At 43.1% G+C, this 12296-nt stretch overlaps 1 protein-coding gene and 1 long non-coding RNA gene across 10 annotated transcripts in view; one reads left to right on the top strand and one right to left on the bottom strand.

Annotated features, from left to right (window-relative positions):
* TET1 (tet methylcytosine dioxygenase 1) overlaps positions 1-12296 on the bottom strand; it is a 147982-nt gene that overhangs the window by 123649 nt on the left and 12037 nt on the right. For 3 of the 9 annotated variants that reach the window (XM_082408569.1, XM_082408578.1, XM_082408577.1), the window contains exon 1: positions 6769-7345. The exons of 2 other annotated variants lie outside the window; for them this stretch is intronic. The gene's annotated coding sequence lies outside the window, so the exon portion shown is untranslated. Of the gene's footprint in view, positions 1-290; positions 5806-6498; positions 6647-6768; positions 7346-12296 lie in introns of those variants that run through there. 4 more of the 9 variants (XM_082408572.1, XM_082408574.1, XM_082408576.1 and 1 more) reach the window with 4 other exon arrangements.
* On the top strand, positions 5961-7419 carry LOC309636269. Its single transcript, XR_014249347.1, has 2 exons — positions 5961-6169; positions 7345-7419. It is a non-coding gene; the product is annotated as an uncharacterized lncRNA (long non-coding RNA).

Below are 12296 nucleotides of genomic sequence, written 5' to 3'. Positions count from 1 at the left end.
CTTAAAAAGTTATCTCTTAAACTCTTTCCTAAGCACATCACCATACAGGCAGAGGTATCATCTGTTGGACAGTAAAGCTGGTAAAGCCAGAGGAAGAAGAGGCTTGTATTATCCAAGAAACTCTACTCTTTGGAGATCCAGTAACATTAATACCATATTCCAATTAACCATCCACAGATTTTGAGTTTTATACATTCACACAAAAGTAGCATAAAAAAAAAAAAAAAAAAAAAAGTAGCATAAACTCTTGGGAGTTAGTATTTACAGATTAGGTTACAAATAAGACTCACAGGTCCAACAAATATCTGTTGAGTACCTCCTCTGTATAAGGAATGCATTGTGGCGGGCACTGCCCACACCCAGAAATGATGTCCCTCCTTCCTCTTTCACCCAACTTAATCCAAAGACTGATGGTTCTAAACTCCCTTCTACCAAAGGTCCCAAAAGTCTCATGATAAATGACTAGGCAAAGAAATTGGAAATAAAGAGAAAATGAGATAATTAGAACAGTAAAGCATACTAGATAAGCAACTATTATTTGAAAAGTAAGAAAAGAGGAGAAAATGAAAGGGGACTGACTAAGAGTCATCATCAGTTGCATTTTTGTCTCCTCAGATTGCCTACCCTGACCCCAAATAAGACCAAGCTATGAGGAAGAGTGAAGCTCACCATACAAAATATATCAGTAGGACTTCCCTGGTGGCGCAGTGGTTGACAATCTGCCTGCCAATGCAGGGCACACGGGTTCGAGCCCTGGTCTGGGAAGATCCCACATGCCGCGGAGCAACTAAGCCCGTGCACCACAACTACTGAGCCTGAGCGTCTGGAGCCTGTGCTCCGCAACAAGAGAGGCCACGATAGTGAGAGGCCCGTGCACCGCGATGAAGAGTGGCCCCCACTTGCCGCAACTAGAGAAAGCCCTCGCACAGAAATGAAGACCCAACACAGCCATAAATAAATAAATAAATAAATAAAATTAAATATATATATATATATCAGTAGACTTCCTAAAGATCATGGAATCAAGAGTGTGACAACAAACTGGATGAGGATTCTTTAACAGTTGACAGGTTGCTGGATTTGTAAGAAAATCTGGTGTAGGAGAATGGTTACCAAAAACTAGTTTGCAACCAAGTGATCACCAGTCTGTGGCGAAATGAGAAAAAAAAAAAAAATAGGCTGAGTACACCTGAAACTAACACAACACTGTAAATCAACTACACTTCTATTAAAAAAAAAAAAATGAGGCCGTATAAAGTTTTTCATAAGGTTGAATTTATTATTATTTAATCATGCTTTCCTGTTTTCTCTCATTAAAATGTCCTTTCTAAAAAACGTGGAGAATTCCCTGGCAGTCCAGTGGTTAGGATTCCGCACTTCCACTGCAAAGGGCACAGGTTCGATCCCTGGCTGGAGAACTAAGATTCCACAAGCTGCAAGGCTCAGCCAAATAAATAAATAAAGTAATAAAAGTCCTTTTTTTGTGAAAAGGTGGAGATAGGCTTATTTATTTAATGTTATTACTTGGCAAAGTAAAAATGTGACAGCCCTCTACCAATTCTCAAATTTTGGTTTTGTTTTTGTTGTACTCATCTGATCCTGGTAATCCTGGGATGCACTAGTTGCTTTAGTGGCTAGAGATGGTGTCACATCAGAAAACCCTGAATCTGAATCTGTGGTCACCAGCTGTGTCCTTCAGCAAACTGCTTAACAGGAGGTCAAGTTTTCTGCATCTGAAATGAGGTTGTTTTGAGATATCAATGGGCTCCTCTGAGGAAAACCTAGTGGTAGTGGTTTCATCCTTGTGATATCTGAGGTAAGAAGGAGTTTGGAATTAGGTAGACGTGGGTTCAATTTCCAGATCAGAAACATTACTAGCCATAAGCTTAATGGTAGTTATCATTATTGTAGAACAAGTTTAATCCTCAGTCTGTCATATCCTGCAAAACAAGATCTAGTTCTTTTGTTTCTGTTCCCATCTAACACGCTGTAGGCCACACACTATAATAAAAGATCTCAGAGAACAACATTTAGAGGCAAAGCATTGAGCCTTTAAGAAAGACTTTTAAAATAGACATTAGTGATAACATTAACCACAAGAAAAATAACATTTTGATAAACCTGTGCTGAATACAAATACTAGGCCAGAGAATACTCCACTTGAGTTCTTGGCATCTAAGCTTATGGCTTTCCCCCTTTTCTTAAAAAAAGAAAAAAAAGTTTGGCTGCACTACCTCTTTGGCTGTGAAAAGCTGTAGGATATTTTCTCCAAAGACCACTGCTTTTTGTACCAGCATTTTTAGAAAACAAAAGACATTCCAATTCTAATCTCCAGAAAGTCAGCAATCTTTATAAGGATGTTTTTTCGGATAACAAAAAACAATCCATTCCATTCTCTAGAAATTCAACAATATCTGTCTAAACATGCTTTATCGCTTATATCAGGATTACCTTGCTAAAAAATTATTAAGAGCATATAATCTAAATATTGCAATTAGTCATAAAAATTAAAATTCATATATGTTGCAAGTAATCTGAATATGCCAGAGGGTGTCACGGGATCTGCTTTTGAAAGTAGTTTATAAATTGATCTCTGTCTCATATATTCTTTTATATTTTTAAATGGAAGTGCTTTAGAAATCCAGACTTGTAATTAAGATAATGTTTACTATTCAAACCTTATCTCTTGAAAAAGAGCCTGTCAAGGAAATGGAAAAGGTATGAGCAACATGGATTGGAAAGATGTGGCCTCTTTGAATGGTAACAGCCTTTTTATGAGATCGTGAAAGAGGCCAATGACCCCTGAAAAACCCAAATGCAGGGAAGAAACCACTGGGTACCACCCAGCCAAAAAAACAATCAGAAACAAAATAAGGACTCCCACAAGATCTTAATTTTACTTGGCTCCACTGATGAAATGTAACCCCCTTTTGTAAATAAACTAAATTATCCCCAGGGCTGGGGTGGGGGTGGGGGCTGGAGGGGGGAAGGAGTCCATTCTATTATATAGATCCACATTTAAACATGGAATTATCTGCACAGATCTTATGAAATTTATTTTCCTTATTAATTTGTAAACATTATTAAATGCTTTATTTCCTTGTTTTGTGCTTTTATTTACTACAGAGTGTTTAAGTCATAGAAAAATACATTTACAATTAAATACTAATTCCACTTCTGTTTTTCATTTCTGATGAAAACTGACATTTCAATATTTCTCAAAATCAGTTTTATTCTACTCTAGAGTATATTCAAGGGTCTGAGTGCTACTGAGGTTGCTACAGGATAACATGATTGGAGAGAAAATAAGAGAATAATGTCCCTGTTATCAAACATATATAGCAGGCCCCGGAGGGGGAACCACATGCAATTGACACTATCCTGTGAGTTTTTGTTTTCCTAGAAGAGAAAACAAAGTGAAACAAACAAACAAACAAAATTCCCAACAACTGTGGGATGCAAAACATTACTTAACTAGTCTTTTCACCAGAGGGCACCAAGACCCCTAACCCACAATAAAAAAAAAAATTTTTTTTTTCCTAAGATGTCCTGTGATATAGGGGACTGGAGTAGTGTATGAGATCCAAATATTACTGTCCAGGAGATAAGGGCCAACTCATAATTTGAAACATGAAAAGAGATGCCAGCCCAAAGAAGAAAATATAAGATTACAGAGAAAGTGGAGAAGTGGCAAGATCAGGCCCCAGGGCCTTTGAAAGGATCTGCTAATTATTCACACATAATTTAAACATACCTAACCAAATTGGTCAACAAACAGGATCAGACTTTTGCCTCAATATTATCTGAGCTTACTAAGTAGTCAGCCTTTCCCTAAAGAGTCTTAAAAAAGAAAAAAAAGAAAAGAAAAAAGCAATTATTTGATGTGATCACCTTGCCTAGAAACTGAAAAGCTGACTTCCTAAACTGTATCAGTTGTCTGTAAAGGACAATATCGACAATACCGTGTCAGAAAAATTCTCTCCCACTTACATCCCCCCTCCTCCTTCTGGATCTCCCAAAGTCCCCTGGGCAGGAAGTGGCTGAACTGATGTAACCATCCAGCCCACATGTCAATTTAAAATTATACTGCAATCCTTCCCACCACCAGCAGTGGCCAAAAAAGTGGTATTTGCATACATAGAGCTAGTTGCAAAAGAAACTCTGATTTAATAGTCACTCCATTCAGCTCCTTAGAATTTAAAGGCTACTGCACTTGACTGAGAAATACAAGACTTAAAACATTTCTTTTTAAAAGGCACCACCTGGCTTAGTTTCCTCCAGCAACTAAGTTCTAAAGGAAGAGGAGGTGGGCGGGCTGCTTGCTGTTCCTAGATAGTTTTGTACCACAGGAAGTGTGAGAGCCTTCGGCACATGGAAAGGCTGTGGAGGGAAACTCACTAGAATGCCAGCAGATTTAGTCAAAGGCTCCTTCCATATGTAAAACACCCCTGCTGCCCTGCAGAGAGCGAAGAAAAAAAGGCCAAAAAGGGCCACAGAAAAGGGAAGGGACAAGTTAAATGGAGATGGAATGATCATTCCAAAAACAAGAAAAGCATAAAACACGTTGGGAAAAGAGGAAAAAGCAGAAGAAAGAAAATGTCTAAAATGGAAAAAAAAAAAAAAAGCAAAAAAGTAGAGGAAGGGGAAGGACTATATAGTAATAAAGCTAGAATATAAAAAGACAACTGGGATCAAAATGCTGAAGACTAAAGGTAGAAAGATGGAGGGAGTGGAAAAAGAGAAACTTAAGTGTACAGAGAAGGAAAAATACAGAGGCAAAGAATAGGGTGGGGGAGGGGAGGGACGAACAAGATAAAGAAGATTGGAGGAGGAAGAGAAACAAAGGGCAGGGACAGAGGTGATCCAAACCTCCAACCGATCAATTCTGGAAGACCAGAGCTGGGAGCCATAGTTAACCCTCATTAAAATGGTAAGCGGTGATCCAGGAGTTCTTAATCTGAGCTACCAATCTTTGCAGAGATACAGTGTATACTAATAACTTTCGTACTTGATTCGGAAGTTTAATTGAAATCATAACATTGTTTTAAACACTGTCATACATTGACAACCAACCTAATTAAGATCTCTTAATTGGGGAGGCAAGGGACTTGGGCTTTAACCTGTGTAACTAATACAAACCAATAAAACCAATAAAATCAGGAAGCGCACCCAACGTCACGTTACCTGAGACTTTTAGATCTTAGAAACAACGCTGACCAATCCCCAAACATCTCCTTATCTACACACCCGCCTTGTTTAATTGTAGACAAAATTCCTAATATGCCTTAAAAAGCTCTCGCCCTAACTGGTTCACAAACACCTTTTCCATACTCATTGTGGCATCCTGAGTGAGGACGGAAGAAGCCAACGTTTTTATTTTACTCTTTAACGTTGAGATGGGGAGAAGGATGGTCCTTTTTCGGTTCAGGGCGGACCTGGGGTTGCTACCCTGTAGCGCCGCCCTTCAACTCATGTGGGTGCAGCGCTCAGCGCACCCTGCCGACACTAGGCTGTGCACCTAATCTTTTCCTCGCTCAGGGTCTTGAAACACTTTTCAAACATGTCTTTATAAACTGATCCTTACTATGATATATCATGCAGCTCATTGTGTGCCCGAGAGTGTTACGGGCGAGGAGAGAAAGAGGCACTGGAGCGACCTGGTTAATTTGGGAGGAGGACGAGTTGCCGGCGGGGGAAAAGACTCCTAGTTCAAGCAATATCTGTTCTCTTGTTGATACATTAATTTTTATTGGGTCAGAAAAGCCCAATCTGTGTTCTCCATTACCGCGGAAAGTGTACTGGGGCAGGCCAGCAACTTCCCGACCACTTTCTGTAGCCCCTAGTAGCTGAATCGTTTGGGAGTGTGGGTGAGAGGGAGGGAGGGAGGGAGGGGAGGGGAGGAAGAGAAGAGAGGGGTGAGGGGGAGACGGCAAGAGACCTAGCCCAGCCCCGGCCCCTCACGTGCCGCCCGGCCGGTCCCCGGCACCCGGCTCTGCGGACCTCTCACCCTTGGGGCCCGCTCCGGGATTCCGCCCTAGTGGGACTGATGCGACGGCAAGCCAGCGCGTTCGGCGACCGAGTGGCGCTCCTAAGAGTTTTTAGAAGGCCATTTTGACAGAGCACTGTTCTATTACTCCACTCCCTTCTTCCCGGATTAGCGTAACTCCAGGTCAGCCTCTGGCAAGACTCTCCTACTACCTCCACCCCAAAAGCTACGCCCCTGAAGCCCCCTCCCGGGAAAGCTCAAGGAGGCAAGTGCCAAATGTTTTCTCAGGGAACCGGCCCCCTATATCAGCCTAGGGGAAGGAGAAAACTTGTTCGGGGGTACGCTTGAGCGTGGGACAGCCAGGGTTCCCTACCCGCAACTTGCCCTATGACTCTTCCCTCTCCTCAGCCCGAGGCGCATCAATCGCCGGCCCAGTCAGGCATCCCCCCCCCCCCCAGGCCGCACTTGCCCTCCCCCCCCAATCCAGTTTCCAGCGGAGCCCGGGGTCCTACCTCGAGGCGCTCCAGCTCTCCCCACCCGGCGCCGCAGCCGCGTCCTCCGGCCGGGGGACATTGTTTACCACCCGCAACAAAAGCGCCCCAAGCAGCCCTGGGTGGGGGGGTCGCCGCGGGGAGCGGGCCCACCCCCGCGGCCCCGGCGGCCCCGCGGACGCCGAGCCCCGGCCCACGTCCAGCCTCAGCGGTGCACTGTCCCTCGCAACGCCTTCCGGCCTCCGCGTGTGGCTCCCCGGACCCCTGCCCTCTGCCCCAACCCCAACTCACCACTGGCCCCCTCAGGCTCCGAGGGCTGCGCGCGTCCACCCGGCTCCAAGCCTGCACCAGCCCTCGGGCGAACTTTCCAACTTGCGCTCGTCCCCACAACTTCGGAGCCCGGGGTCCCGGCGGGCGCGAGGGGCGCGGGCGGGCCCCGGGCGAACACCTACCGGCTCCTGGCAGGGTCAGGGCCCGAGCCCCCGGGGTGGGCGACTGCTTCCCAAAGGTCCACAGCGGAAAGGCAGGTAGAGTTGCATGACTGGGGCGGGGCAGGGGGGCGTCCCGGGGGGCAGACCCGGGAGCTGAGGGCCCAGCGGCTGCGCGCACAAAGCGGCGCGGGAGCGGACTGCGCTGCCACTCCCCGCCAGGTCAGCCCCCCGGAGCAGCACTGTCTCCCCAGGACAGACCTCAGGGAGCGAAGCTGGGGCTCTGCCTTCCCTGGACCCTGCACTACTGAGCGAGCGGCAAAACGCGAGCTGGATTTCCCCAAACTGGAGCTGGACTCCTCTCTCGACCCTTACCCCTCCCCTTGGCCCTCCTCTCTCTTGACTTTTTTTTTTTTTTTTTTTTTTTTTGAGGTCAAAGGAGAGTATTGAAGAGGGAGAGCGTTGTCAACGTTTTCTTGTCATTATCTTTTCTCCGAGGGACTCTCGGGCTGAGGGTCTCTCAACTTAATGTTTATAGGTACATTAATGGGACGCCAGGTCAGAGATGACACCATTGAGGCATATCTGAGTCGCGAGCAATGGAAAACTGCCCTCAACACCGTAGAGAGAAGCCAGAGGAGGGTTGTGTTCCCTTGACTCAGAGCTTGATGTCTGCAAAGGTCGTCATAACATTTTTGTTAGTTATTTGCCCCCGTACTTTGGCGGTATTCACTTTATGGATGAAGAAATGAAGGCACAGGAAGAAGTAAGTTTTTATCATTAGGAGCAATAACCAGTAGCATTATGCCAAAATTAAGACTGACTGGGGCATCTGAATTTCTCCTTAAGTGTTTGATGGCTGTTGCTTCTTCCAGCAGTCAGTTATTAAACAGATCTGGGAATCCAGATCTTCAATGGAGTCACAGTGGTAAGGAAAATGCTGTTCATGGAACAATCATTCCTCCCAGGTCAAACTTCAATGGAAGGGAAAGACTCCTTCTATCATTGCCTTCCACACCATTCTACCCCCATTCTGCACATAATTTTTATTCTTTGTTATACCTGCATTAATAAGCATAACCAGATTGTTCTTTTGAGAAAGATTCCTAAACTTTCAACCTTTCTCACTGATCGATTCATTCAAACTTATTATTGAGTTAGAAGCTAGGCCTACAGAGTTAAATGCAATTTGCTTCCTACCCAGGAGGAACACATTCTGGGTTTGCAAGCAGAACAAACTAATGGCTGCACTACAGTGTTTTCAGTGCTACAGTCAGATAAATACATTGATTGGAGAAAGAAATGTGGTTTTTGTTTTTTTTTTGAAATGTGGTGTTTAAAATAAATCTTATCTGAAAAAAGGGACTCTTCTCAGTCAATGTTTCCAAAAGGCTAATTGCTAATATCTTGTCAGAGTTTGACTCAAAACTTGATTTTCTTAAAGAACAAAAGGAGAAAGACTATCATGTAATAGCAATATCCTGGCTTTTGTCAATTAATTGAAATGATTAACTTAAAAAAGTATTGAAATGGGAAAATCACACAAAGATGTAGAAAAATGTCCATGGTGGGACTTCCCTGGTGGTCCAGTGGTAAAGAATCCGCCTTACAATGCAGGGGACGCGGGTGCGATCCCTGGGCAAGGAACTAAGATCCCACATGCCCTGGGGCAAGTAAGCCCTCACGCCACTAAGCTCGTGGGCCTCAACTAGAGAGCCCGTATGCCACAAACTATAGAGCCCGCATGCCGCAAACTATAGAGCCCACGTGCCCTGGAGCCTGCGCGCCACAACTAGAGAAGAGAAAACCTGCACACCACAACTGGAGAGAAGCCTGTGCGCCACAATGAAAGATCCCACATGCCTCAACGAGGATCCCATGTGCCGCAACTAAGACCAGGCACAGCCAGAAATAAATAAAATAAATTTAAAAAAAAAATGACCATGGCAATGTTTATTCTCTTCATTCCATAAATATTAGTTGAGTCCATACCATGTGCCAGGCACAGTTCCATACTTTGGGGAAACAGCAGTGAGCAAAATGAAACCTCTGCTCTTGTGGTGCTTGCATTCAATCACGGAACGGGGCCAGGAGAATAAAAAAGGCTAGAAAGCAGAATACATATAGTGTGTCAGATGGTGATGGTCAGAGGGAGAGGAAGAAAAGCAGAGAAGGGGACAGGGAGTGCTCGGGAAGGCTGCAATTTTAAATACAACGAACAGCTCATGGAATAGATCTGAAAGAGTTTAAGGAAGGAAACCGGGGAAGATTTTATGCTTAGGAAGGAGCAAGTGCAAAGGCCCTGAAGGTAGGTTTGTGTCTGTGGCAACACAACAATTTCACTGTATTTCACAATGGTAAAAAAAATTGGAAACTGTAAGTGCCCATAAAAAAAAAAAAAATAGATAACTCCCACTGACCAAGTCTGAGACAATTTTTAGTTTGGAAAAGAAGTTTAGCTTGGAAAAACAAATTTGGAAGTCATCAGCATGTAGATGACATTGAAAGCCACCTTGGCATCTGAGACTTAAACATAGCACCTAGCAACGTCATGTCCCTCTGAACCTGTTAGAAAAGGGGTCTGATAATTATAACAGAAACTAAAAGGTTGAACAAGTCATGGGAAGCTAAACAATAATATGAGGTGTCTACCCAAGGAGAAAAAAAGAAAATGCAATTGTTTCCAGTCCTCAATATCAAAGAATACATGTTTAAGCAATTTCCCACTATCCTTATCTATTCTTTCTTAATAACAAAACAAGAATTCCTGTCTTATTTCCAAACACCTCTCTAGGAAAGAGATGTGAAAATACACATAAGGTGAGTATTGGAACTGTGCTTATATAGCTTCCTAAATACATAACTGTACTTTCATCTTAGCTGCCCTGCTTACTAATTACCTTAGGCAGTGTCCTAGGGAAAAATATATACTCCCCTCAAACACACACACACACACACACACACACACACAAACACACACACACACACGGTTTCTTTCCTAAGGAATATAATCTCCACTGACAAAAAAAAAAACTTTTTTATTCCATTGGAAAAATTTCTTAAATTGGCAATACTAAGTGTTGATGAGGAACTCTTACACATTCCTAGTAGTATAAATGGTACAAACAAATAAGAAAGGCAAACTTATGATTCTCTATAAAGAGAGCAGGGATAGATAAATAATATAATAGTAGGTAGGAAAACGTTAATAGTCTCTTGGTGATCTGGGACACTACAATCTACAAGGTCCTGGAAGAGCAGGGGAGGCTGGGCAAGATAAACCTGCAAAAATAGCTCAGCATTGAAAAAGATACAATGCAGTCAATTCTGCTAGGAGTCCAAGAGAGCAAGGAAAACTTAAAGTAGAAAAGACCCAAGGGAATTCTCAGAGAATTTGCACGGAGCAGGTTTGCAGGAATTGGTATTTACTGGTCAGTTCACTGGCAGACACAGACTTAAGGTCTTTTTCTCACTCAAGCTTCTAAATTGAATCCAAAGATTGTCAAGAATACACAGGACACATACAATACATGGTAGGTACAAACCAAAAGACACCTCAGTAGAGTAGGTGGAAGAGGAAATCAAATTGATACTGTGAGGGAGAAAAAAAAATTGGGATTGCCAGAATTGGTTTCGGAAGGAATTGGAAAAATTAGCATACCTTCGTAGTAACTGTAGAGCATGAAGATATAGTCTAGTTATGATAATGAAACAGGATCTTTTATAATATAGTCAGCTTCCAAAAGGACCGTATATCAAATCAAGAACTTGAGTGTGATCAAGTATGGTTTTGGTGAAAACTCCTTCCCTACTTCCTATGACAAGATAGGCCATTTTCTCCATTTATGCCTTGTCCAGCAACTTTAATGGTAAGCTTTCCAACCCACTAATTCATTTGTCCACTTAACCTCTCCCAAACTCAACCTGGAAGCACCCTGACTTGACTTCTATATCCCCATCATTCATGTTCTCTGCTGCTTGCAAGCGGCAGAATTCTGTGGGAGCCTTAGCCAGCTTTGAAATCTTAAGACCTAAATCTGCCTGAGGTCTTTATTTCTCCTCAGCAATCCCTATTTTGGAAGATTTTGAGTATCCTCCTGCCATGGGACCTGTTCTAAGCCTTCCTATGCCTCACCTCCAAAGCTGCCCATAGCCCAGGCTGTCAAGAGAGGCCCTCAAGGGACTTTCCTGGCGGTCCACTGGCTAAGACTCTGCCCTTCCACTGCAGGGGTCAGGGAAATAAGAAACTAAGAAACTAAGATCTCACATGCCAAGTGCTGCGGCCAAAAAAAAAAAAGGTCCTCAAGAAATAGGTTTCTTTTTTTCTTCTTCAGTTTTATTGAAATATAAATGACATACAGCACTGTGTAAGTTTAAGGTGTACAGCATAATGATTTGATTTACATACATCATGAAATGATGACCACAATAAGTTTAGTGAACCTTTATCTCATATAGATACAAAATAAAAGAAAAAACAATATTTTTTCCTTGTGATGAAAACTCTTAAGATATACTCTCCTAACAACTTTTATATTTGATGTACAGCAGTGTTATATTTATCATGTTGTACATTATATCTCCAGTACTTATTTATCTTATAACTGGAAGTTTGTACCTTTTGACCACCTTCACCCAATTCCCCCTCCCCCCTCCCCCCACTCCCCACTTCTGGTAACCACAAATCTGATCTCCTTTTCTATGAGTTTGTTTGTTTGTTTTTGAAGTGTAATTGACCTACAACACTATGTTAGTTCCTGGTGCACAGTATTTCTATACATTACAAGATGATCACAATAGATTTCTTATTAACCTTTCCCTCCCTTGCTCAACAGCACAATTTCCTTCCTTACCTGAAGTTTCTTCCCTGTTATGGGGCTGTTCATTATCTTGTGCCCTTTAGCTTAGTCTCCATGCTACTTTTTTTTTTTTTTTTTTTTTAGGCTGTGCTGGGTCTTCACTGCAATGCGCGGGCTTCTCTAGTTGCAGTGCCCGGGCTCAGTAGTTGTGGCATGCAGGCTTAGTTGTGGTAGGTGGGATCTTGGTTCCCCAACAAGTGATCGAACCCGGGCCCCTTGCATTGAGAGTGCAGAGTTTTAACCACTGGACTACCAGGGAAGTCCCTCCATGCTACTTTATTTAAGCAGTTTTTACTACATTAATGAGCCCTTCCTTCTAGCATCTTCAGTCTCTTCTTCATTAGCACCTTCTTCTCTGCTGTCTAGGGGTTGTCCATGTTTATCATGCCCAGGTCATGCCTTTGCTTGACCTTGCTCTCCCATCTACCTTTAGCCCTATTTCTCTCCATGACAAATTCTGTTTCTTGCTGTTTCTTGTTCCTATAACATCTGTTTATTTCTGAGTCCACTGACCTACTCTCCTGACATTACA

The sequence above is a fragment of the Balaenoptera borealis genome (assembly GCF_965194805.1).
Source record: "Balaenoptera borealis genome assembly, chromosome: 10".
In the NCBI taxonomy this organism is placed as follows: Eukaryota; Metazoa; Chordata; class Mammalia; order Artiodactyla; family Balaenopteridae; genus Balaenoptera; species Balaenoptera borealis.
This window is presented reverse-complemented; position numbering and strand designations above follow the sequence as displayed.